General features: G+C 40.5%; 1 protein-coding gene across 1 annotated transcript in view; it reads right to left on the bottom strand.

Annotated features, from left to right (window-relative positions):
• Positions 1-26,778, bottom strand: part of LOC132383328 (CUB and sushi domain-containing protein 2-like) — a 487,635-nt gene extending 460,857 nt beyond the window's left edge. The window contains exon 1 of the mRNA XM_059954231.1: positions 26,759-26,778. The gene's annotated coding sequence lies outside the window, so the exon portion shown is untranslated. The remainder of the gene's footprint in view (positions 1-26,758) is intronic.
• Positions 26,779-27,217: the final 439 nt, after the last annotated feature.

Here is a 27,217-nt window from a genome sequence, read left to right as displayed (position 1 = left end):
TCTACTGAGATGTCCTCACAATCAATCATCTCACTTTAAGGAGTCTTTATTAGACCATAAGATACTGGAGCAGAATTAGGCCATTTGGTCCATCTAGTATGCTCTGCCATTTCTTCATGGCTAATCCAATTTTCCTCTCAGCCCCAATCTCTGGCCTTCTCTCCATATCACTTCATGCCCTGACCAATCAAAAGTCTATCAACCTCTGTCTTAAATATACATAAAGACTTGACCTCCACAGCTGCATGTGGCAAAGAATTCCACAGATTTCCAATTCCCTGGCTAAAGAAATTTGTCCTCGGCTCCCTTCTAAAAGGAGGGCCCTATATTCTAAGGCTGTATCCTCTGGATGTAGACTCTCTCACCATAGGAAATATCCATTCCACATCCACTTTATTAAGGCCTTTTAGCATTTAATACATTTCAATTATGTCACACCACATTCTTCTGAATTCTAGTGAATACAAGCCCAGAGTCATCAAACACTGTTTATGTGACCAGCCATTCAATCCTGGAATCATTTTAATGAACCTCTTTTGAACCCTCTCCAGTTATAGAATATTCTTTCTAAGACAAGTGGTCCAAACTTGCTCACAATCCTCCAAGTGAGGCCTCATCAGTGTTTTATAAAGTTCCAACATTGCATCCTTGCTTTTATACTCTAATCCCATGAAATGAATGCTAACTTTGCATTCACCTTCCTCATCAGAGACATAACCTGCAAATTAACCTTGATGGAATCTTGCACAAGGACTCCCAAGTTCCTTTGCACCTCAGTTTTATTTTTGTATATCTCTCCATCTAGAAAACAGTCAACCCTTCTATTACTTCTACCAAGCACAGTATTCCATCTGCCATTTCTTTGCCCATTCTCCTAATCTCTCTAAGACCATCTGTAGCCTCTTTACTTCCTCAAAACTACCTGTGCCTCCAGCAATCGTCTGCAGACTTTGCAAAATAGTCATCAATTCCATCATCCAAATCATTGACAAATAACGTAAATAGAATTGTTCCTAACACAGACCTCTGTGGAACACTTTTGCTCACTGGCAGCCAATGAGAAAAAGTCCCTTTATTCCTACTCGTTGTCCCCTACCAATCAGCCACTGCTTAATCCATGCTAGAATCTCACTGTAAAACCATGGGCACATAGCTTCTTAAGCAGCCTCATGTGTGGAACCTTGTCAAGGGTCTTATAAAAATCCAAGTACAGAACATCAACTGATTCTCCTTTGTCTCTCCTGCTTGCTATTTCTTCAAAGAATTCCAATAGATTTGTCAAGCAAGATTTTTGCTTAAGGAAACCATGCTTACTTTGACTTTAGCTTCTCCTTCGCAAATTTCAGGGTGAATTTGAGCATAGTTTGATCACTTGCCCCTAAGGAATCTTTTACCTTAAGGCCTCTAATCAATTATGGTTCATTGCACAACACCCAATCCAGAATAGCTCATCCTCTAGTGGGTTCAAACATGATCTCATCTAAATAACCATCTTCCAGACACTCTGGAAATTCCCCCTCCTGTGATCCAGCACCAAAATGATTCTTCCAATCTACCTGCAAACTGGTCCACTATGACTACTGTAACATTGTCCTTTTAGCATGTCTGTTCTATCTTCCATTGCAATTTGTAGGACTCATCCTTCCTACCGTTTGGGGGGGGGGGGCGGTCTGTATGCAACTCCAATCAGGGTCTTTCTAATGATTTTATTTTATTTTTTGCTAACAGAGCAACACCGCACAAGCTGCCTTCTTGCCTATCGTTTCGTTACAATGTGTACCTTTGGACATGAAGCTCCCAGCTATAATCTCTCAACCATGATTCTGTGATGCCTACAACATTACACCTGCCAATCTGCAACTGTGCTGTAAGTTCACCTACCTTATTATGTATACTGCATGCATTCAGATACAACACCTTCAGTCCTATATGCATCTTTTTTGATTTTGTCTGCCTTTTACATTGCAACGCATCCTGTTGACTGCAATTTATCCCTATCAACAGCCTCTCTTCACTACATGTTGCCTCTGTTTGTAAACCAGCTGCCTCATCTTCAGCACGATTATCCATCTTTCCTACAGTATTTCTTGCATTGAAATATAGGCAGCTCAGGATACAGGTCACAGCATGCTCAACCATTTGATTCCTAACTTTCTCTGAGGACTTATCAACATCTACCTCCACAACCTCCTAGCACTCTGGTTTCCCATACCCCTACAACTCTAGTTTAAACCCCACCACGTAGTAACAAACCTTCCTGCTAGGACATTAGTCCCCCTTGAGTTCAAGTGCAAACATCCCTTCTGTACTGGTCCCAATGGTCCAAAATTCTTACAACCTCCCTCCTACGTCAACTCTTTAACCATGTATTAAACTGTATAATCTTCCTAGATCTAGCCTCACTAGCAAATGGCAAGGGTACCGATCCTGAGATCAGAATTTTAGAGATTAGAACTCCAGAGGTCCTGCCCTTTAATTTAGCACCCAAATCCCTGAACTCCCTATGTAGAACCTTGTTACTTGTCCTACCCATGTCATTGGTACCACCGTGGACCACAACTTCTGGCTGTTCATCCTTCCACTTAAGAATGCTGAGGAGTCAATCTGAGATATCCCAGACCCTGGCACCCATGAGACATTCTGGAATCTCGCTCTCCCCCATAGAACCACCTGTCCGTTCCGCTAACTAACAAATTCCCTATCACCACCACGTGACTCTTCTCTCCCCCACCACTTCCTTTCTGAGTCACAGAGGCAGACTCAGTGCCAAAGGCCTGAACATTGTGACTCTCCTCTGTTAGGTCAACCCTCCTGACTGTGTCCAAAGTGAAATGCTTGTGGCTGAGGAGGAATGGCCAGAGGGGTATACTCCACTGGCTCCTTAACCCCTTTTCCCTTCCTGACAGTCACTCAGTTTTCCATGTCCTGCACGTGTCTCTCTATATGTTGCATCTATCACCCTTTCAGCCTCCTGAATGATCCGGAGTTCATCCATTTCCAGCTCCAACTAATTTAACATGGTTTATTAGAAACAGCAGTTGGATGCACTTCTCACAGTTGTAGTTGCCAGGGATACTGGAGGTCTCCCTGCCTTCCCACATCTCGCAAGAGGAGCATTTCACTATCCTGCCTGTCATCTCTACTGTCCTAGCTGAGCAGATATAAAGAAGAGAAGGAAAAAAAAAACTTGAATTTTCCTTTCCTTTACTTTCTCTGATTGAAGTCTCTCTTGGCTGAAGCCTTGAAGAGCTGGAGCCTCACAATCACCATTATGACTATTTCTACCCAAGCGATAGCTGCTGCGCTTGCCCCTGCCATCCTTTAATGTGTTCTTACAGATCAATCCCAGATGCTGAATAGTCACTGCTTAAAGCCCCCAAATCCTTTCTACAGGGACACAATTGAGAGCATCTTGACTGGCTGCCCCACTGCCTGGGGACTGTACTTCTTTCAATCGCAGGACTCTACAGAGAGTGCTGCGGACAGCCCAGCACATCTGTAGATGTGAACTTCATACTACTCAGGACATTTACAAAGGCAGGTGTGTAAAAAGGGCCCAAAGGATCATTGAGGACCCGAGTCACGCCAACTACAAACTGTTTCAGCTGCTATCATCCTGGAAACGGTACCACAGCATAAAAGTCAGGACCAACAGGCTCTGGAACAGCTTCTTCCACCAGCCCATCAGACTGATTGATTCATGCTGATACAATTGTATTTCTACGTTATATTGACTGTCCTGTTGTACATACTATTTTTTATGAATTAGACGGAGACATAATGTAAAGATTTTTACTCCTCATGCCTATGAAGAACTTAGAAATTCAATGACTCAAAGCAAAACATATCCAAGTGCAGACTGCAATAGTGACCATAACCCAGTAATATGTCATGTAAAAGTAACACTTAAAAAACTAAAGAAGCAAAAACCTGAACAATCCCTTGACTACTCGCAATTAATTAAAGAAGAAAACTTAAGACAAAAGTTCACAATTGAAGTAAGGAATAGATTTCAAAGTCTAGAAATAGAATCTGCTTAAGATGATAACAATCATGCAGAAATGAAGTTTATCTCTCTAAAGGATGCCTTGGTAGAATCAGCAAAGTCAGTGATTCCTAAAAAAGAAAAAAAAGCACAAAGAATAAATGGATGACAGATCAAAAATCTAATGGAAGAAAGGAGACAGAAGACAGCAAATCCCATAGAATGTAAGTCATTAGATTAAAAAAAATTAGAAGCTTATGTCAAAAGCCAAAGAAGAATGGTTGGAGCAAGAACGTGAGCAACTAGAAAGGATCCCTATTACTGATCCAAAAAGGTTACATCAACAAATCAAGAATATCACTGGTAAAAAGCTCCTCTGTTCTTCAGGTTGATTTTTGAAAACAAAGGAAAGAGATGAGATTATGAGCAGATGGACTGAGTATGTTCAGGAATTTTTGAAGACAATTGAGGTGAAAAACCAGAAATTAAAAAGAACATTGAATGTCCAAGTATTTTAAAATCTGATGTTCGTAATGCAATAAATAAGATGAAGAAAGGAAAGGCAGCAGATCCTGATGAATTAGTAATAGAACAAATTATCGCCCTTGAAGATTATGGAATTGAAAAACTTACTGATTTAATCAATGACATTTATGAGACTGAAATAATACCAAAAGAGATGAAAAAAAAACAGTACTTATCACTGTTCCTAAGAAACCTGGAGCAATAGAATATGAATTACATAGGACCATAAGTTTAATGAGTCATAGCACCAAGATATTCCTAAGAATTTTGATGACAAGAACTAAAAGTAAGATACAGGCTGAAATGGGTAAAGATCAATGTGGTTTTGTGAAAGACAAAGGTAGGAGAAACACGATAGCTAAGAATACTATCAGAACAAGCTATTCAAGTGGAAAAAGATTTGTTTGTTTGTTTTATCGACTACTCAAAAGCATTTGATAAAGTGAAGCAAAATAAGTTATTCAAAATATTACAGGAAACTCTAGATCAAGATTCGGAAGATCTCAGCCTAATCACAAATCTGTACTGGGAACAGACTGCTGCTGTAAGAATAGATTTAGAAGTGAGTCCATTTACGAAAATCAAGAGAGGCGTTAGATAAGGATGTGTTTTCTCCCCTGACTTGTTTAATGTGTACAGTGAAAAATAAGGGACATCTTGGGAAACAAAGTTGGCAGTGAAAAATTAATAATTTCAGATATGTGGATGACACTGTGTTAATTGCAAGTACGGAGGAAGAACTACAAAACTTAACGGTACAGTTGTTGAATAAAGTGCAAAAATGGGTCTATCTATCAATTGCAGAAAGACAGAATGTGTGGTGATAACTAAAAAGCAGGAAAATCCTATCTACAGGCTGAGAATAAACTGGGAAAGCATAAAACAAATACAGAACTTTTGCTACTGAGGAAGCTGGGTGACATCAGATGGCAGGTGTGACATGGACATCAAAAGAAGAATAGGGATGGCAAAAGACACCTTTATGAGAATGAAGAATATACTAACCAACACTAAACTAGGCAGTTTAGTGCCTCAGACTACTGAAATGTTACGTTTATCCAGTTATGTCATATGGCTTAGAATGTTGGACAATATCTAGTAACATGAGGAAATGTTTTGAAGCAGCAGAGACGTGGTTTTTGAGGACGAGGCAAAGAATATCATGGGTAAAACAAATATCTAACAAGGATGTCATGAACAGAGCAAGCACAAAAAGAGAAATAATGTATGAGATCATGAAAAGGCAACGTGAGTTTCATTGGACATGTGATTATGAAAGAGGAGTTAGAATGCACAGTAATTACGGGAAAGACTGAAGGAAGAAAGCAAGAGGAAGGCAAAGACAAATGGTGATGGAGACAGCAGCCAGAGAACTGGAAATGAATACCAATGAATTGATCCACTTGCCCTGGAACAGGAGTGAGTGGGCCATGGCAGTCAAACCGCAAACTGGGCACAGCACCTGATGATGATGATAATATGAAGGATATAAGTAATAAAGTCAATTCAATTCAGTTCAATATTACGCTGCCATGGACCTGATTGTAGTCCCCTCCTCTCCAAACTTCCAACGTCCAGTTTGGTCTCTGGTCAAAGCCCTAATAGGCTGCTGTGACCCTTTGCTGCCCTTTATCCTCGGGCAGTAGACCTGATTGAAGTCCTCTCCAAACTTCTGATGTCTGAGTTACCGCTGGTCAAAGCTCTAACTTGTTATTTCATGCTCCCGATATTTATGTTATTTATTTATATTGCATTTGCACTGTTTGTTGTCTTCTATGCTCTTGTTCTTTGATTGATCCTGTTTACAGTTACTACTCTATAGATTTGCTGAATGTGCCCACAGGACAAAGTAACTCAGGGTTTATGTGGTGACATGTACGTACTCTGATAATAAATTTTACCTCGAACTTTGAACTTCAGTCAGATGCTAAAGCATTTGAGGGAAAGCTTCGTAGGTACAGAAAAGAGAAAGACATGACTGGATTGTTGAAAGTGGAACAAGATAACACAAGAGCTGTCTCCAAGGAGAACACATCACAGACATGCATCTGTTGTGACCAATGGTCAGTTTTTTTGTGTTGTAAATTCTATGCAAACGTGGCAAACCTTGCTGTGGTATGCTGGAGGGGCATGTGAACTGCAGAACGAATGCTGAGAGTCTCCTTGTCATTGCAATACAGAAGAAAATATTGACTATGTGTCAGTAGTCCAAAATAACAATTATTCCTAGTTTCAATCTAGTTGTCAAGGATAGGCTGACATTATTGAATTCTTGCAATGTGGTTAGACATGCTCAACATAGCAATGATCCCACACCACCAAATTCTGGCATATCATGATATTATCAAGAAGCATAGAAACAAGCTGGTTGGGCCATTGATTCCATGGCAACCAAAAGGCACCCATTTAAACAATAATTTTATTTTTATTTATCAACAATTCTTTCCAAATTCCACTCAGATTCTATACTGGACAATACAAGAGGGACAATTTGCATTGGTCAGTTACTCTACTAACCCTCTTTTTTGGGATGCAGGAGAGCATCAGAGAACCTGGAAGATACTGACACAGTTACAGAAAGAGCAGGGAAACTCTACAGAACACCCGAGGTCAGGATCGAACGTGGGTCACCAGGGTCGTACAGTATCAGCATTACATAATGTGCCCTTCCAAGCCTCAAATCCTTTATTTGTGGGGTTCCCTAACTTCCTTCCTGCACGATGAGAATTTAACAACCATGTAATGCTCATTTTAAGTTTATAAAGCTTGAAATTATATAATCCAATCTAAGAATCAGAAGTGAGTGGACAGTAGATTCTAACTTAGATCCTTGATAATTATAATAGCCCTCGCAGGTAATTTCAAAGAGCCATAAAAAAGTACAGCAGAGAACTTTCTCCAACTTTCACCCCACCCTCAAATTCACCTGGTCTATTTCCGACACCTCCCTCCCCTTTCTAGATCTTTCTGTTTCTATCTCTGGAGACAGCCTATCCACCGATGTCTACTACAAACCTACAGACTCTCACAGCTACCTAGACTATTCCTCCTCCCACCCTGTCTCCTGCATAGATGCTATCCCTTTCTCTCAATTCCTCCACCTCTGCCGCATCTGCTCTCAGGGTGAGGTCTTCCATTCTAGGACAAAGGAGATGTCTTCCTTTTTTAAAGAAAGGGGCTTCCCTTTGTCCACTATCAACTCTGCCCTCCATCGCGTCTCCCGCATTTCACCCACCTCTGCCCTCACCCAATTGCACCGTCAGCCCACCAGGGATAGAGTGCCCCTGGTCCTCACCTATCACCCTACCAGCCTACAGATCCAACGTAACTCCATAACTTCCATCACCTCCTACGGGATCCCACCACCAGACACATCTTCCCCCCAGCCCCCACTCTCGGCTTTCCACAGGGATCGCTCCCTACACGACTCTCTTGTCCATTCATTCCCCCCCCCCCCCCCCACCACAGACCTCCAGCCAGGCAATTATCCCTGCAAATGGAAGAAGTGCTACACCTGCCCCCACACTTCTTCCCTCACCACCATCCAGACATTCCTTTCAGGTGAGGCACCACTTCACCTGTGAGTCAACTGGAGTGATATACTGTATCCGGTGCTCCCGATGTGGCCATTTATACATTGGGGAGACCCGCTGCAGACTGGGAGACCATTTCGCCGAACACCGGCGCTCAGTCCTCCAGCAGTGGCGGGATCTCCCTGTAGCCACACACTTCAATTCCACAGACTACTCCCACTCCAACATGTCTACCGTCAAAATGAGGCCACACGAAGGTTGATGGAGCAATACCTTATCTCTCGCCTAGGTAGCCTCCTACCTGCCGGCATGAACATTCAACTCACAGACCTCCGCTGATACCCCTGCCCCCCCCTTACCATAATCTCTTTTTCCCCCCTCACCAAAATCTCCCCACAGCTCTACCTTTCTTTCTCTTTTATTTCCCATAATTCTCCACCTTCCCCTAGCCCGGGGGTCGGCAACCCGCGGCTCCGGAGCCACATGTGGCTCTTTTACGTCTGTGCTGCGGCTCCCTGTTGCTTTGGGAAATAATTGGTTGTGGCGACCCTTTTCCTGGCACATCCGAACCGACTCACAATTAGATAGCCTACGGGGTTTTGCAAGCACAGAGCTTTGGAGCCTCTGCGCCATGGGGGGCAGGTTGAGGGAGGCTTAAAAGTGAGGCTGAAGATTTTGAATAAAGTTTTTTCCTTCGACTGCAGTTACCGACTCCGTGTCGTAATTTTAGCGCTGCGTGTAGCACACCGCTACATGGTCAGTATTTAATTAAAATGTATTTTATGTTAGTTTGTTAGTTTTTGAAATGTAAATTTAAATTTGAAGATTATGGTGATCTTGTACAATCTAAATAAGACGTCGTGGCGACCCATTTCCTGACACATCCGAACCGGCTCACAATTAGCCAGCGTTCAGGCTAAGGGAGATAGCCTACGGGGGTTTGTGAGTACGTGTCTTTTGCAGCATCCGCGCCCATGGGGGGCAGGTTGAGGGAGGCTTAAAAGCAAGGCTGTTTAGTTTGAATAAAGCTATCTTTGACTGCAGTTTACTGACTGCGTGTAGCACACCGCTACAACGTGTTTTTATCGCTGGCTGTCCAGAGGGGAGGTGCTGAAATGCTTTGTCGCGTGTCTGGAAGAAGTGAAAACTTTCCTGGGCAGCAAAGGGCTCACCTTTCCTGAGCTGGAACAGCCAGAGTGGCTGGAAAAGCTACACTTCATGGTAGACATGACAGCACACCTGAACACGCTGAACACAGCTCTTCAACGGGGTAAGGACGTACAGCCCTGCACATGTTGGAGGATGTTTTGGCATTCGAGCGCAAGTTGACGTTGCTTGCCAGAGATTTACAGAAAGGCACATTGTCTCACTTCCCCAATTTGAGAGAGTTCAAACAAGGTCACGACATGATAAATTCGGAGTATTTACATTCTGCAATCATCGCAATGTAAACATCGTTTGGGAAACGCTTCTGTGAGTTCAGAGAGGAAAAAAACACATTATCCTTCCCGGTCACTCCCCTAAGCATCGATCCATCCCTACTGAATATGACTGCATTGGCAGGTGTGAGTCAACCTGAACAAGTATGATAAATATTTTAATTGCCTATTATTTTACGTATATTCATATGTTTTCATTGTTCAGTGAAATAGTCCTTTTATTTTTCAGGTTGACAGCTGGCTGACGTTATTTTTGGTTTGCTGCTGGCGGCAAATTTAAGTTTGGCGTTTTTCATAAATAAAAGAAGGACTCAAATAGACGTTGAGTATTTTACTTAAAAGTAACCTTCAACCCAACGTCTTTTTTTCGGAGTTCAAAATGTTTTTGTTGCATGCAGAAATGTAATTTCATTTTCTCTGCAGGAGTTCATCAATTTCATAAATGCAACACATTATAGTTTGTTTATACATAGCATAAAGGCAAAACAAAACGTCGTATGCAGTGTTATTTCATTTTAAATGTCAAACGGGTTTTGCGGCTCCCAGTGTTTTCTGTGGGAAACGGGTCCAAGTGGCTCTTTCAGTGGTAAAGGTTGCTGACCCCTGCCCTAGCCCATTTCCCTTCAGCCTATCTATCACTTCCCAGCTCTCTACTTTATCCCTCCCCCAAATTCTTATCCCCCCTCGACCATCCCGTGTTACTTCACTCCTGATGAAGGGTTTTGGCCTGAAACGTCGTCACTACCTCCTCACATAGATGCTGTCTGGCCTGCTGAGTTCTGCCAGCATTTTGTGTTTTTATTCATTTCCGGCATCTGCAGATTCACTCGTGTTACAGCAGAGAAACAGACCTTTTGGCCCATCTACCCCACGCTGAGTCATTAAAACTGCCTACTTCCATCAACCTGCACCAGCATCATAGCTCATCATACCCCTACCATCCATGTACCCATCCAAACTTCTCTTAATTTATTATAAACTATTATAAATTACTATGATTGTACTTGGCACATTCAGATGGAGACGCAACATAAAGATTTTTACTCCTCATGTATTTGAAGAATGTAAGAAATAAAGTCAATTCAATTCAATTCAAATCAAGCTCACATACATTAATTGAGGTGGCAGCTTATTCCACACTCCCACAACCCTTTGAGTGAAGAAGATTCCCCTCATGCTTCCTTAAATTTTTCACCTTTCAGCCTTAATCCATAACCTCTGGTTGTAGTCCCACCCAAACTAAGTAAAAGGCCTGCTTGCATTTACCTTATCAATACCCCTTATAATTTTGTATTCTCTATCAAATCTCCTCTCAGTCTCCAATGTTCCAAGGAATAAAGTCCAGCCTATTCAATCTTTCCTTATACCTCAGGTCCTTCAGATCTGGTAACATCGCGTGTACTCTTTCAACCTTATTTACCTTTTTCCTTCAGGTTGGTGACCAAAACTGCACACAGTACTCCAACTTGGGCCTCACCAATGTCTTATACAATTTCAACATAACACCCCATCTCCTGTACTTAATACTTTGATGTAAGAAGGCCACTGTGCCAAAAACTTTCTTTACGACCCTATCTAACTGTAACAACAATTTCAACAAATTATGTACCTGTATTCTCAGATCCTTTTGTTGTACCACACTTGTCGGTGCACTAACATTCACTGTGGAAGACCTACCCTGGTTGGTCCTACTGAAGTGTAACACCTCATACTTGTCTGCATTCACTTAAAATTTTCATCTTTTTTGCCTTTAGATACTGATTGAGCTGTAATATACAAGCTTTTACACAGCTTCAGAATTAGAACAATATTAATACAGTCCCAAATCTGTGTTCTCATGCTTTCAATCCATATGTTTTTAGCAGACAAGGGCTAAATTCAACCATTTTCTGGTTAATACAACATGAGCAGGTCGTGTTATAATTTCAACAAAATATTGATACTTTTGGTTGGTGATGTCTAACTTCAGCTGCATAAACTGAATGAAACTTTTGCACTATCTGCATGCTTTTCATTCTGCCAAAGGGATTTACTTTTTCCAGAGTGCTCGTCTTCCAGAAGCCCAGTACACACGGAAATGAAAGAAAATGAAATGCTGTAGCGATGTACTACATACAGAGCTAGAGATAACACACAGTCGGTAAGTTGTTTCGAGACTAGTTTATTCAAACTTCGAGGTGCTGGCATTTAATCCCTAGCACCCGCCCTCCCTGGGCAGAAATGACGTCAGAGGTGCATTACCAAAGTCTCCCCCCGTGCGCTGGCTATTTGTGAGCCGGTTCGCCTGCGCAGGAAGTGGGTCCCACAATGCAAATGGCGGAAGTAAACATATCACATTGAGAAAAGTAATATACAAAAACAGAAGATCATAAGGTGGGAAGCCAATTTGGAAGAACTTTTCAAAGAGTGCAACCATCATTCATTATTTTAAGTTAACGTCATTAGCTCATTTGATTACTTTCACCCATGAGTGACCATATTTTCTTTCCCTGCTTACACTGAAATAATTTGTGCACTAGAGCCAAAATTTGAAAAAAAGCATGCTCTATTTAGAAGGAAGAAAAAAAAATCATTACTTCCTACATTTAATTAAGAATGCCAGAATTCTAAACCAATTCTGATTTGGTTTGAGGTTATATTAAGGATACAGCAGCATCTGATTAAAAACACTACTGAATCAGTAAGTTCTATAGACTGCTGTGGTCAATTAGTGATGTCAGCTTATGTAGCGATAAATTTGGAAGCTATGAAAAATGGCAATAGATCACCAATATGTTTCTTATTGTTTTGTCAATAAATGAAACTAAAAATGCTCCGTTTCCTGGCTTATTCAGGATCATTTCACAAATCAAAACAAAAAATGATGTGATGGCAAATTGCCACAGCCTTGCTCTGATCATGCAAAACAAAAGAACAAGGTTCTTCGGTTGCCAACATTTAACATCCCCATTGAGGACCATTATGGAGATCAATTTCAGGAAAAGCACCCTCTGGTGCACAGGCGAGTAATTGCCTGTGCCTTTGAAGACCTCGTCCATATAATATACTGCCATTGCAGGATTAAGAAAAGGCTCATGTAATATCAAGAATACCTCTTAATACCAATTTCCGTCACTGAGAAACTGAAAAGGATTCCAATTCAGAGTAACACACATTAAATGATGGAAGAACTCAGCAGGTCAGGCAGCAACTATGCAGGAGAACAAGCAGCCAATGCTTTGGGCTGGGACCCTTCATTACACAACTTAAGCAAAATTGAAATTATTGAGCTCCAGCTAAATCAGATACAAAAGAATGCTAAACAGACATTTGAAAAATTGAATTTCTAATGTATATTAACTTTAGATGGTACTGAAAATACATTAAAATACTCCATAAAAGAAGCTCAGTTTAATTATGGAGATATTGATTTTAGGATGAGTATTCTGTAAATAGCAGAAACTTCACTGCTGTGCAATACGTAAAACCAGTATGCATAAACTTGAGGCTTACGATTTATCATGAACCTAAATGTACAAGGAACCGTACATTTTTCTCTGCAATTGTAATGATGAAGAGAGTTGAGAAAATGAAAGTTAATGGGCCATAATTTACTGCAATGGCACAATTGTGAGCATTTCCCTTCAGGGAAGCGTGCCCTGTACATTTTGAATTTTTATATCTATTGTATGGCAAGTTGCTGAACGTACAAGCTGATAAGTCACCACATTGCATAACGGGACTCGAAGACACTTGCATTTTTGCAGAGCCTATCAATCTGACTGGCTAAAGAGAAATATGATTCACAGAACTTCAAAGCTATCCAAGGTACTTTTCAGTCCGTGAAGCACTTCTGAGAAGTATGGAAGACAGCAGTTTGCCCACAGTAAGCTCCAAAATGTATTAATTTTATCTGTTTTAGGAATTCTGTATTAACTGACAAATAACAGTCAGTGTATTGATGTACCTGCCTTCCTCTACTCTGCATTATTTGTAGTTGTTCAGTGATATTTACCAGATCTAGCATTTAATACTACGGTTTAACATCTCACTCAAGAGGTACATGCCTCCAGCAGGGGAATACCCCAAGAGAACAATAACTGGGTGCCAAAGGTATCCTGTGTTCAAATATCTGGAGCAAACCTTGAATTCACAATCTTCTGATCCTCAACCAAGTGAACAAGGTAATCAAAGCAATCTCCTTCGCCAATGACATTGATGGATTCTGAATAAAGACCACCAGGTCTCTCCAACGAGTTTTGCAATTGAACTGCCATGTGAAGTGCTCACTTGTGAGCAGAGCAGCCCTTAAGATGAGATCTAAATGTTACAACATAAAGTAGAAGAGCAAGATGTTAAATTCTGCCTGGCTAGTCTCTAACCAAATAGTACTGGACCCTGAATTTCCCAATTTCATATCACACTTATCTGCTGAATTCCTTGTCTTTGTCAATTCAGTCCACCTCTAGTCATCCTATTTTGTTAATTTTCCCATATCTTGCATCGTATGGATTCCACCCCCCCCCATCACCCTTTTCATCCTCCTCCATCTTGGTTCCATTTACCCATGACCTACACATTTCAACAAGATCACCTCCCCTATCTGACTCCAATTCCCCTACTCCCCATTATCAGCTTCCTCACTCACTGGATGTCATCACTTGTTGCTTTTGCAATTCTGCTTACTGCCCGTCAACTGCTGTCTTCCCCTTCACCCTCCACTTCCTCCACCTGCATTCTTCCACCTATCATTCCTCAACCCTCCTCAATCTATCTAACACCTCCCAAATCCTGTCTCACCACTCCTCATCCTCAACCAGTTATCTTCCCTCTTAGTCTCAGTGCAAGTTCTCAACTTGAAACATTCACAAATCTTCATTCCCCATAGATGCTGCTCAACTTACTGAATTTATCCAGCAGTTAGATACTTGGTTCAGATTCTACTGTTACGTACCCCGTAACTGGGTCACTTACCAGCAAAGATAGAGAGGTCCGTTGAAGTCTGATGGTACTGTCTTTAACAGCATTTATTGATAAAAATACACAAAAATAATATCAATGCAAACATACAGATAATATACATCGTCAATACTAAATCTAAAAGTGCGGGTATAATGATAATCAAGAAGAAATAGCTCTATCGTTGTCTAGGGGATAATGTATTGTCCAATGGAAATATAAAAGTCTACCCGGGGCTCTCTTGTTGATTTACTGATTACCATGGCACATCTGATAGGGACCGCTGCTTTCCCTTTTCCTGTCTCTTTCCTCGGAGCAAAGCACCTAGATGCAATATGCCCCCCCTGTCCGCAATTAAAACAGGTCAAGCCCAGAAATCTCTGGCCATCTTCCCTTTCCCCATCAATCTTACCACTAGCTCCCGGCGGGACCTCTGCTTCAGCCGGCAGGCTTTCTTAATCATTCCCACGGTCTCTCTGGGAACTTTTATTCGAGGAAAACTTCGTCTTGTGGGTTAGGGCTTATTCATCTGCAAACCTAGCAAATTCTGAGATGGACTTATTTCTCATTCAAATACATCCGGATATCCTCCGAAACACAACCTTTAAGTTCCTCAATCAGAATTAACTCCCTGAGACGCCCATAATCCTCCTCCACTATCTCTGCTGTGCACCAACGGTCCAAGAGCACACCCTTCTCATAGACAAACTCGGTATACGTCTGATTCCACCCTTTCTTTAAATTTCTGAACTTTTGTCTATACGCTTCAGGTACTAACTCATAACTCCGGAGAATGGCCACCTTTACTTTGTCATAACTCTCCTCCTCTTCCTCCTCCATGGACAACGCCATATATGCCCGCTGTGCCTTCCCTTTTAACACACTTTGTAACAGTGCCACCCACTGATCTCTGGGCCACTTCTGATTCACTGCCACCTTTTCAAAAAGCAAGAAATAACTATCAACATCCGTCTCCTCGAACGGAGGTACTAACCTCAACTCCCAACTAACATTAAACCGCTCCTCTCTGTCTGACCCTTGATCTCTTTGCCCTTGCCTTAACTTCTCCATCTCCAAGTCATTTTCCTTTGTTTCTCTGCCTCCCCATACTCTCTCTCCTTCTTTGCCCTCTCTCTCTCTTTCTCGGCTCTCTATTTCTCTTTCTTAGTTCTCTTTCTCTTTCTCAGCTGCTTCCAGCTTTTAACTGAATTTCATGCTCTCTTTGTTTCTCAGCTCTTTCCTGCTCCCATTTCACCTCTAGCTCCTTTAGCTGGAGGGCATGCTCCCTTTCACTCTCGGCCCTTTCTTTCTCTTTCTCCTTCTCAGCTGCTTCCAGCTGCTTTAACTAAATTGCATGTTCCAACATTAATTTCTCCAACTCTAACTGAGCCGTCCCACTCGCTGGTACCTTTTCAGGGATATTTTCCAATACCTCAGCTGCAAACACATTCTTCCCAACATAATACTGAGTTATTGCCCTTCGTACCTCCCGCTTCTTCATCGACAACCTCACCTCTGTGAGGTTTAACCCCTTCACCAAATTTATTAAGTCTGATTTGGTGGCTGCCTCTAGCGCCTCCAGAGTCTGGTTTTCTATAAATTCACCCACGTCCATCTTTGCTGGTTTCCTCTCTGGCTACCCACGTAACCAGATCCAAGTTTGGACTTACAAGCCCGATTCACTGGACTCCCAATTTGGTGTCAAATCCTGAGACGAGAACCCCAATTATTACGTACCCCGTAACTGGGACACTTACCAGCAAAGATAGAGAGGTCCGTTGAAGTCTGATGATACTATTTTTAACAGTATTTATTGATAAAAATACACAAAAATAATATCAATGCAAACATACAGATAATATACGTCGTCAATACTAAATCTAAAAGCGTGGGTATAATAAGAATCAAGGAGAAATAGCTCTGTTGTTGTCTAGGGGATAATGTATTGTCCAATGGAAATATAAAAGTCACTCAAGTTCGTTCAAGCTGCAGCTTTTTGGTTGGAGAGAAAGACAGAGGTTTAACTTGCCCATTCCTTTTATGATGTCAATCCTTCAATAGTCATTGGGGGCTGATTTCCCCTTTGTGTTTAGCTAAAGCCGTGCTTCCGTGGTAAAGGCCCACCGATTCCGAGGCAAATGGAAAAGGTCACACGTGGAGCTTTTCCACCGGCTTTCGCTATTACGCTGTTACAGGAGTTCTAGCATTTCTTCTGGTGCGTCTGAGGGGCTGTTCCCACAGACCCACTTTTATCCTGACTCACAGGGTCTCAGATGTCAATCAGGTTGGGATGATGCAATCCCTCCGCCAACCTCCCCCTCGGTTAATTGCCTGGGAGTTTTGATGCATCGTACCGGATTCAGTACACAATTCCGTCTCCAAGAGACAATAGCCGGTATCAATGGTTCTGCCTTTCGGAGGCCAGGACACATTCCAAATTCTCTGTGGATTTTGCCTGTCTTGCTCTCATTTCCTGGGTCTCCTGAACTGACTTAATAGTGATCTTGTGATTCTCACAAAGGAGGGAGCTACCCCGCACCCTTCGGCCCCTCAGAGCTGTGGCACATTCGTAACATCACCATGTGCAGTCTCCTGTATTTCCCCACAATACAAGGAGTTGCTGTCATTACTTTTTTGGGAATTTATGATAGGGAATCTTCCATTATGCATGGTGACTGATGCTACTGATTTTACACTAGTATCAGATAAATCTCAATGGCCTTAAGATGGTAATTGCAATTTACATGTCGTGAAAATGATATTTACAAAAATGGGAAAAATTTGACTTTTTTGTGAGTTTGGTTCATATGCATCAAGTAACAACAGTCACTTCATGTCATTTAATACTAATACTTACAGGTATTATAGGTGTCACGTAATAAGACTCCTGTAGCAAAGGCTGTGAAGCACGTTAATTAGTACAGGTTAGAGCAGTTTTTAGACATGCATTTATTTAAGGCTAGTTTAAGAATAGCTTTATTTGTCACATGTGCATTGAAACATACAGTGAAACACATTGTTTGCTGTGTTAATTTTGGCTTCAGTGCTACATTTTATGTTTTATGACTTAAAAACATTATACTAATTCAAAGAAACTCATGGGAGCCCAAAAATATTGACGTAGTTCGAGTTTAATTTTAGTGAGGACTGCTCGTATCAGGTGGCAGCATGACGACTTACGCAATTCATGTATTTTTACATATAGCCTGTAATTAATTGTTTAAATGAACATGAATGCATAATCAAATATATGTACAAAATTACTTAAATATCAAATACACAACACTATTTACATATGATGTGAAGTGAGTTTCAGTCACCTCACCATTATTTTGACTATAAATTCTGGTCCATGGTGTTTTTCCTGGCACAGAGCAGTGTGGTGCTCAAGATCCGATGTTCAGAGAGCTACATAATCCCAAGCTAAATAAGGCAGCTACCTTAACATGCACTGAAGAGGTAAATGTAAATGTGTAAATGTAAATTGTGTATATAAAATAAGAAAAAAATCATGAATTTGATCAGAATTAGGATCACTTGTCAATTAGACAGCACTTTATAAAGCTCCAGGGAATGAATGAAACAAACGGAAAAATAATACCCTAAAACTGAGAGCAGCAACTACAATCTGAGAGAATTTTGGGTTTTTTTGAACTACAAATGCCCTTTGGCCAAAAGTTCTGAATTAATGATAAAGAACTTCACAACTTGTGCAGAAGTAATGAAAGTTGGTTTATCTTCTTCCTTTGTCTTCTTAAGGAACAAAGAGATGTGGGTGTTATCCGCACTAAATAGTATCGCGATCGATAGTAGCAATAATCTGCTATACAGTTCTATGTGCTATTTAACGCAGCTAACTAGAAAAAGCTTTTCACTTTGTAGGGACTAGTGCATGCAGTCTTAAACACTGGTGGGTTGGTACAAAAGCAGATGAGCATGTGAGACTTATAGCAATGTAAAACAAAACTATCCCAAAACTGGTGGGATGTAGCAGAATAAGTTTTGTTAACTTAAACAACAGGGAATGCCACAAAGGATTTGTTTACAAAATAATTATCTTGCATTTATCCAGTCAATCCACATGATGCCCCAATCAGCTCATCATGACCACTATTATTTTTGTAGTCTGTTCACCATTGTTGGGCGGAGAGCAACAGTCTCTTTTGTCTTGGGAAGCAGAAGAGTGAAAGAGATGGAATTATTCATGCAACTGCACTAAAACAGATAAATCACATCCAGAAACAAATGGAATGAAGTTGCTTTCCTGCATTAGCACAGCAAAAGGTTATCTGTGTTTCCAGAAACACTGTGGCCCGAGGGAAGTATAAACTGCATTGAAATGCTGTAATGGGACTAGAAATCATACTGTGATTTAAAAGAAAGCTCAAGAACCTCGAGGTGTTCTCTGAGATAATGATGGTAGCTCCTCCAGTCAATTTTGAAAACTAGAAGTAGCTTCTATTATTAAGGCCAAATAGATGAGAATCTGAATTAACCTTTTCCAGCAAACGGTGGGGAGGCAGGACGTTGATAATGTACCTGACATGAGATTAATCTCAAATGCAGAGTAGAAATTCATCCAGCAAAAAAAAAGCAACCACTCACATCTACAGTTTAGTCAGATCAGAAAGCATTTCAGTAAAGGATGGGATGAGGTGACAGAAGTAAGCACTAATGCCAGTCCAGGTAGTCTTTGAGGAATATCCTCAAGGAGCAGAGAGAATCTGAGGAATGTAGTGAGATGATATAGTTCATGCAGTTCAAAAACACTGAACGTATGTTCACTGGCAGAGTAATTAAGGAACCAAAGTTGGAGGAGCATAAAGATTATGCATGATTGAAAGCTACCATGTAGGCAAAGCCACAGAAGAATTTGAAAGCAAGGATGAAAACTTTAAGACTGAGGAACTAACAGATGCTGGCAGAAGTGTACAGACCATTGAAATAGACAAGGGCAAACTAATGACAACCAGCTGAGAAGAATGTGAAAGATACATGCATACGCAAATATCTTCTATGATCTGGTGTATAATAATGTGAAGGGCCAGATTTCAACACTGTTTTCCAGCTATATAGTCTCAAAGTTAGCCTGTGCTTTTCTCATTATGTAAATTGTAGATATTCTGAAGTTCCAAGGTGCTTTGTAAGGGATTAAATAAACTAAAGTGTAAAACATTTTTGAAAAGTACAGATGGATGACATAAATTTTGGTCAGGATTTGTAAATGATAACACTTGAGTTCCTCACCTGGTGATATTTTGGTTCAGACAACCATCACGGTCAACAATAAGTAAAGGCCTTTGCACTGAGTTAACTCAAAGCTTTCCTTCAGGGTTCCACACAATCCAAATATTCTTTGAAATAAACTATGAGGTTGCAATGTTTATGCAACACAGCCCAGTCTGCCACAAGCACTGGCCTCCGTACCATTGACAGAATTTGCTGGAGGGATCTATCATCAAGGATCCCAACAATTTGGGCCATGTACTCTTGTTGCTGCTACTGTCAAGCAGGAGATATGGAAGCCTGAAGCACCATCACACCAGGTTCAAGAACTGCTACAGCATTTTCCTGCAACAATTGGGTTCTTAGGCTGCCTGCACAACTCTAATCCTATCTTAGCAATGGAACACCTCAAACCACCTTTTCCACTACCCTTGATTTATCCTCAATTGTGACATTTTTGATTGGCACTGCTACCATTTTTCACTGTGGAGTATACTTTTATATTCTGCCTGCTGTTTTTATTTGCCTGTTCGTGATCCTGCTGCAATGAAGTTTTTATTTCATTGTGCTTTACCTTTGTCATACATGACAACAAACTCGACTTGAAGATTTCAGTCCGAGACAGGTTAAAAGAGGAATGCCAAACGACTTCTGAACTTTCCAGTAAATACACGTGCACACCAACATTTTTACAGTTTACCAATGCCTTTTTGTGTTTCAAATGACACAAAGATATACATCCAATAAATACAAGTCACCATATGTAGACTGTGCAGTGCTGTCAATGCTTTGTAATGTTAATGCCTTTCATTTTCAAGGCTGTGCAGTTCTGAGCATTCTGGCCATCATGATGGGATACATACAGCAGTTATTATTCCATATTTTACAATAATGAGTTTGTCTAATCACACACCTTATGGTTTTATTGTTTCTTTTTATTTGTACTTTCCATCAGCTTTGACAAAGACTGCAAAGTTGTGAGCATTCTTGCCCAGCTTGGTGCTTCAAGATACCATGTTTGGGATAAAATAAAGCACAGCCCTGGGAATAGATGGCAGCCAGAACTGTAAACAGAGGCACAATAAATTCCGCAAAGGCTGGAAAACTTGATTAACATATGAAATGCTGGAGGAACTCAGCAGCTCAGGCATTATTGGAGAAGGAAATAAACAATTGATGTTTTGGTCCAAGTTCCTTCGTCACGATGGAAAGGAAGGGGGTAGAAGCCAGACTAAGGTGGGGGAAGGAAGAGGAGCAAAAGCTAACATATGAACTGTAAACAGAACACATAATCTAGCAAGAAGAGATAGACCAGTAGCATTTCATGGACTGAATATGGAAAGAAATATATGTTGTAATATATTGTGCACTCAACGGTAATATAGTTACCCATGTTGGATCTCTTTACAGATCACCGCTGACTTCTCAGATGTGATACATAAAAAAAATAATATTTCACCTTTTGGAGTTATAATACTTCAAGATGATACAAAACAATATAGGAAAGAAAACCAAGGTACAAAGGATAACCATTCAAGGGTTATCTAGCATAGAATCAGGACCCTTGTCCATCCTATCCACGTCACTCTGCAACTGTCAAAGTCGAATTTATTGTCAAATGCACAACGCATGTATGCAGAAGTCCAATGAAAAACTTACTTTCAGCTGCATCACAGGCACATAGAAACATTTAAAAGGCAATTACAAGAAAAACTAAACTAAATATAAATTATATATATATTTTACAAGAAAATTGGATACAATTAGAACAAAAATAGTCCATTTTAGTAGAAAGTAATTGGAGAGGTCATACTGTTGCTAAACTGCAGTGGTGATTCAGGTTTGCTATGACATTTCACTGAGATCCGTTGAAGAATCCTTGAACATGTTCCAGTGAACTGACTCGAAATGATTCAATTCTGCTGTCCAGCTCTTCCTCTTCATCAGTGCTGCATTTTCAAGCCTCTGTACAGGGAGAGAGAAGGAACAGAGCCTGTTGCTCAGATATCACCACCTTTTCCCACATCCAACTCTGCCATCTGGTCCATATGGTGGATCATACAACCCTCAGGCTGAAGCATGATGTCGGGAAAGTTTGGAGTGAATTATATCTCTGAAATGGAGTCTACTGCAGATCTCCATGTCCCTTTGATAAAGCAATATTACTTTTTCAGTTTTGTTTTCTAATGACAGCATAGTAGACAGGAGTAATCTTGGGAGATGGGGAGGGGGGAGCCTTGGAACCCTGCGCCTCAGTATTTTAAACAGTGTAATGGTTCACGCGAGAGTATCTGCAGATGCTGGAAACCCAAAGCAACACACACAAAATGCTGAAAGAAGTCAGCAGATCAGGCAGGATCTGTGGAAATGAATAAAGAGATGATGTTTTGGGCTGAGACCCTTCTTCAGGACTGAGCAGAAAGGGGAAAGAGTCCAGAATGAAAAAGGTGGGGTGGAAGGGAAGGAGGCCAGCTGGATAGGTGAAGCTCAGTGGGTGGGAAAGGTCAAGGGCTCATGAAGAAGGAATCTGATAGGAGAGGAGATTGGACCAGAGGGAAAAGGGAAGAAGGAGTGACACCAGGAGGGTCCACTTCTTTTGAAAGCTCACTCTATATACCCACCAGCCTCTTGGTCAAAGACTTGTCCCTCAGATCCCTTTTAAATCCTTTTCCTCTCACCTTAAATCTATACCTTCTAGTTTTAGACTCCCCTATCCTGAGAATATAACTGACTATTCTATTCATTGAGGAGGAACTAGTCGTTCTCACCCTGATCAGTGCCACTTCAACATATTTGACATGGTGCTGTAGATGTGCAAGACTAGAAATGAGGAAGTGAAAGGGAAAAAAAAACTTTTGAACTTCTCATGCCCTCAATATGTCTCAAACATTTATTTGAAGGGTAGTCATTTATTCATGGGAGTACAGTGATAAAAGCAAAAATTTTAAATTAAAATGAAAGGTCATCATGGAAATAGCTCTAAAGTAAATAGTGATGGATGGTGGGGAAGAAAAGGAATGTATTGATACAGCATCTTTCATGAACGACTGAAACCTCCAAAATCCAACTAAAGATATAAGAAAGAGGACCAGGACTACATCACATTTACATTGGAACTTTTGGACCTGGGTATTTTTTTTTACCTCAACTCATGAACTCATGTTAACTTCATATTCCTTTGATCTATAATGCCTAAATTATTTTTTTCAATCGTGTCTATGCTCAATGACTGAGCATTTACAGCTGTTAGGTTGAAGAATTCCAACAATTCACAGCAGAACACATTTTTTCTCATTTGCAACCTCAATATCTAATCCCTTTTCAACAAACTATACTTCCCATTTTAGAACTGGAATCCTCTGAATTTTCTACAATTCGTTGATATCCTCTCCATTCCTCTAAACTCCAGAGAATATAGGTTGCTTCTAAACATTTTCTTCATTCTAGTAACAACCAGCAATCAACCTAGTGAAGCAACAAAGCTACAGAAACTCTGAATGAAAAGGGAGAAAATGTTGGAGGTGCTCAGCAGGACAGGCAGCATGAATGGGATCATAGAAACATAGAAAAAAGGTGCAAGAGTAGGCCATTCGGCCCTTCGAGCCTGCACCGCCATTCAGTATGATCATGGCTGATCATCCAACTCATAACCCTGTACCTGCTTTCTCTCCATACCCCCGATCCCTTTAGCCATAAGGGCCATAACTAACTTATATCAGAAACATATCAAGGAGAAACTTAGGTCAAGGAGCCTTCATTGGAACTAGGCGAGTATTTTAAGTTAGAGTCATACAAAAGTACAGCACAGAAACAGGCCCTTCAACCCATCTAGTCCATGTGAACCACTTAAACTGCATACTCTCATCGCCTGAACCAGCACCTTTGCCCTCCATACCCCTACCATCCAAGTACCTATTCAAACTTCGCTTAAATGTTGAAATTGAGCTTGTATGCACCACTTGTGCTGGCAGCTCATCTCATACTCTCATAACCCTCTTGAGTGACAAAATTTCCTTTCACGTTCCCCTTATACTTTTTACCTTTTACCCTTAACCCATGACCTCTTTTTGTAGGCTCAGCCAACCTCAGTGGAAAAAGATTGTTTGCATTGATGCTATCTATACCCCTCATAATTTTGTATACCTCTATCAAATCTCCGCTCATTCTTCTATGTTCCAGGGAATAAAGTCCTAACCTGTTCAATCTTTCCTTAGAACTCAAGTCCTCCAGACCTGGCCACATTCTCTGAACTCTTTCAATTTTTTTTAATATATTTTCTGTAGGTTTACATATTTCTTGTAGAAGAGATGAAGAAAGGGACAGGTGTGGAGAACTAACAGAACATTTGAGATAGAGTGCAGGGAGATATAAAACACAAGCAATTAAACACAGAAGAAAAGTAACACATTGGAACAAAAAGGAATAGTGATTTTTTTCTCAGCATGGCAGAGTGAATGGCAATGTGCTGCATAAAAGTCAACAAGCTCTGTGTTTAGTTTCTCTCATTCTGAATACTGACCTGGTTCCACAACCTATGGATTCACTTTCAAGGTCTCTACAACTCATATTCTCCATATTATTTATCTTGCTTATTTTGTGCTTGCGGAGTTTGTCTTCTTTTGCTCTTCAGCACTCAAAAATTCCGACACGTTTACCACAGAGAGTATTCTAACAGACCCTATCACCATCCGATTTAGGGCAAAATCCATTGCACAGGATTGAAATAAGCTATTGAATCATGGGCATGAGCCTCACAGTATCCAAGACATCTTCAAGGAACAATGCCTTGAAAAGGAGCCACATCCACCCTTAAGGATCTCCATCACCCAGGACATGCCCTCTCCTCATTGCTACCATCAGGGAGGAGGTACAGGAGCTTGAAGGCACACACTCAACAGTTCAAGAACAGCTTCTTCCCTTCTGTTTTCTGAATGGACATTGATCCTGTGAACACTAGCTCACTACTATCGTTTCCTCTTTTTACAATATTGATTTAACTCCACCCTATCCTTGTTATATGCGTCTTCAGACAATGCAAATTCACAGTTATGCAAGGCACCTTTTTCTACCAACTTCTCCTTATATGCGTCCAAAACTCACAGTTACACAAGGAGCAATGCTTTCCCGCCAATACAAGTCACGTGCACACACGTCACAGTCTCACTCCCGCCAGTCTCGCAATGGTTTTGGCAACGTGTGGATGTGCGATATGGCGCTCTTAAACTTTTGTTGTTTTTACCTACAGTGCAGTGATTTTGTGCTTGAAGTATTTAACTATGCCTCCTAAGCGTCCAATGTCAAGTCCTGGGCCATCAGCTAAGCAGCAGAGAACTGCTTTAACACTTGAAAAAAAGTTAGAAATTATAAACAGGGCGGCATCAGGTGAAGGTATCACAGCTCTGGGACACTACTTCAGCCTAGGTGAGTCCATGAGCAGAAACATAAAGAAAAATGCTGAGAAAATAAAAAGTGCAGTGATTAATTCACCACAAGTGTCTTCAAAGATTGTTACCAAAATGCGTAACCCCATTATGACAAAAATGGCGAAAACGCTGAATTTGTACATTGAGCATGAAACAAAGAAGAAAAAAAACACTTAGTTCCAATCATCTTCATGTGAAAGCTTTGGAAATTTGTGGTCGCCTTTGTTCAGAGGCTAGTGAGGAAGTGTCAAGTGATATTGTTAGCTTTAATGCAAGTAGGGGATGTTTTTCTAAGTTTGTTAATCATCACAGGCTTCACATCTTAGCTGTGCGTGGTGAGCAAGTTAGTGACACTGAACGCTGTGCAGTTGCAAGCTATGATAGCTGAGTTAGGCATCACACCAAAGCAGGTGTTAAATGTAGACGAGACATGGCTTTTTTGGAAGCGTATGCCGAAACACACTTAACAATAGTAAGGATGAAAAGAGTGTGTCAGGTTCCAAGGCAGCAAAGGATAGATTGACTTTATTTATGTGTTCCAATGCCAAAGGAGACCGTAAGATGAAGCCTGTCTTTGTTACCATTCACTAAACCCCCAAGCTCTTAAGGGTTTAAGTACTTTACACCCTAGTATGTTAACTTTCTATGATTTATTACATTGAATATTACCTTAAATTGATGAAATGTAATACGAATGTTGCCTTGTGGTACTGCTTTTGTGTCGTATTGATATGAAAATGTGAATAAGTTACAGATGAAACCTTTTTAGGAAGCCCTCCAGAACACATCCATGTTTTCTCTATTTAAATAATTATTCTCATAATGCGTTTTCACATTATACGTCGCCTGTAAGGAATGCATCCCCCACCTATAACGAGGACAGGGTGTACACATATAAATACTGTAATTTATATTTTATGATTATGTACTGCAGTGTACTACTGCCACATTACAGAAAATTTCATGACATATGCCGATGATCTGATGATATTAAACCTAATGCTGATTCTGGATGTTTGTCAGTCTATTGAATTTCTTTGCTCTACAGTGAGTTCCTGCAAGAAAATGAATCTCAGGGTATAATATAGTGATACACACATATATGGTAATAAATTCACTTTAAAGTTTGAACTCATTGCATTGAAAATTAATGTTACTTTGGCAATTTCAATCTGCATCACATTACAGATATTCCCTCTATTCTCTTAATTCCTCTCCTAAAACCCCATTTGTTTTGTCACTTTCCCAGCTCTGAAACAAGGTCCTTGACCTGAAATGTTAACTCTATTTCTTTCCCATGAATTTTACTTTACTTACTATATGCTTCAAAGCATTTTCTGTTTTTGCTACAATTTAAGGACAACCCTTCCAAAATAACTATATCCTTACTTATGGAAGCCAACACAATGTTAAGGCTGAGATCTAATAAAAAAAATCTATTAAATTGCTCTCCTTCTAAATAATAGCATCTAATGTACATGTCTCTCACTTTGCCTCCAGAGAAGAGAATTTCATATTTCCTTTGTAAGACACTTCATTTGCTGTAACTATTGAAATGTAGTTACTCTTGCCTTATCAGGAAATATGACTATCAATTTGCACATAGCAAGAATGAAGAAGCAACAGGAATTTGTATCATTTGAGAATTAAACAATGGCAAAGAGAACCTCCATGCCCTATAAAATATACCTTGATTTTGTTGCAGTAACTTTTAAAAGTACACAAGCTTGAAATGAGCAGAACACCACAGATGAATCTATAATAAAAAAAAAGAATTTAATAATGACTAGATAGTCTAATGCAGTGCCAACCTGAACTGCATTCTCTTCCACTCATTCCAACCTCCAATGGTATGACTTGGAAGTTTGTCTTACTTCTAAATCAAAGGTAAGACTTAAAGATACTGTCGTGTTGAAGTCCAAAGCTCAGCATATTACGTTGCTTACTTACTTACTGCCCATTATACCACAGGTGTTTAGGACAGCAATGAAGACTCTCCATCTCTGCCCTTGGCATCTCCATCACTGATGATTCCATAACAATTTTGTTTTACCAATCAGGCCCCTGAGCTGAACCCCAAAACCAAGAAGACTGGTGGTCCATTCTTTGTCTGGCCTCTACTCTTTGACCTGTTTGGCATGAGTGACC

Source organism: Hypanus sabinus, chromosome 30 (assembly GCF_030144855.1).
Source record: "Hypanus sabinus isolate sHypSab1 chromosome 30, sHypSab1.hap1, whole genome shotgun sequence".
Taxonomy (NCBI): Eukaryota; Metazoa; Chordata; class Chondrichthyes; order Myliobatiformes; family Dasyatidae; genus Hypanus; species Hypanus sabinus.
Note: the sequence above shows the minus strand (reverse complement) of the source record. Positions and strands in the feature narration are given on the sequence as shown.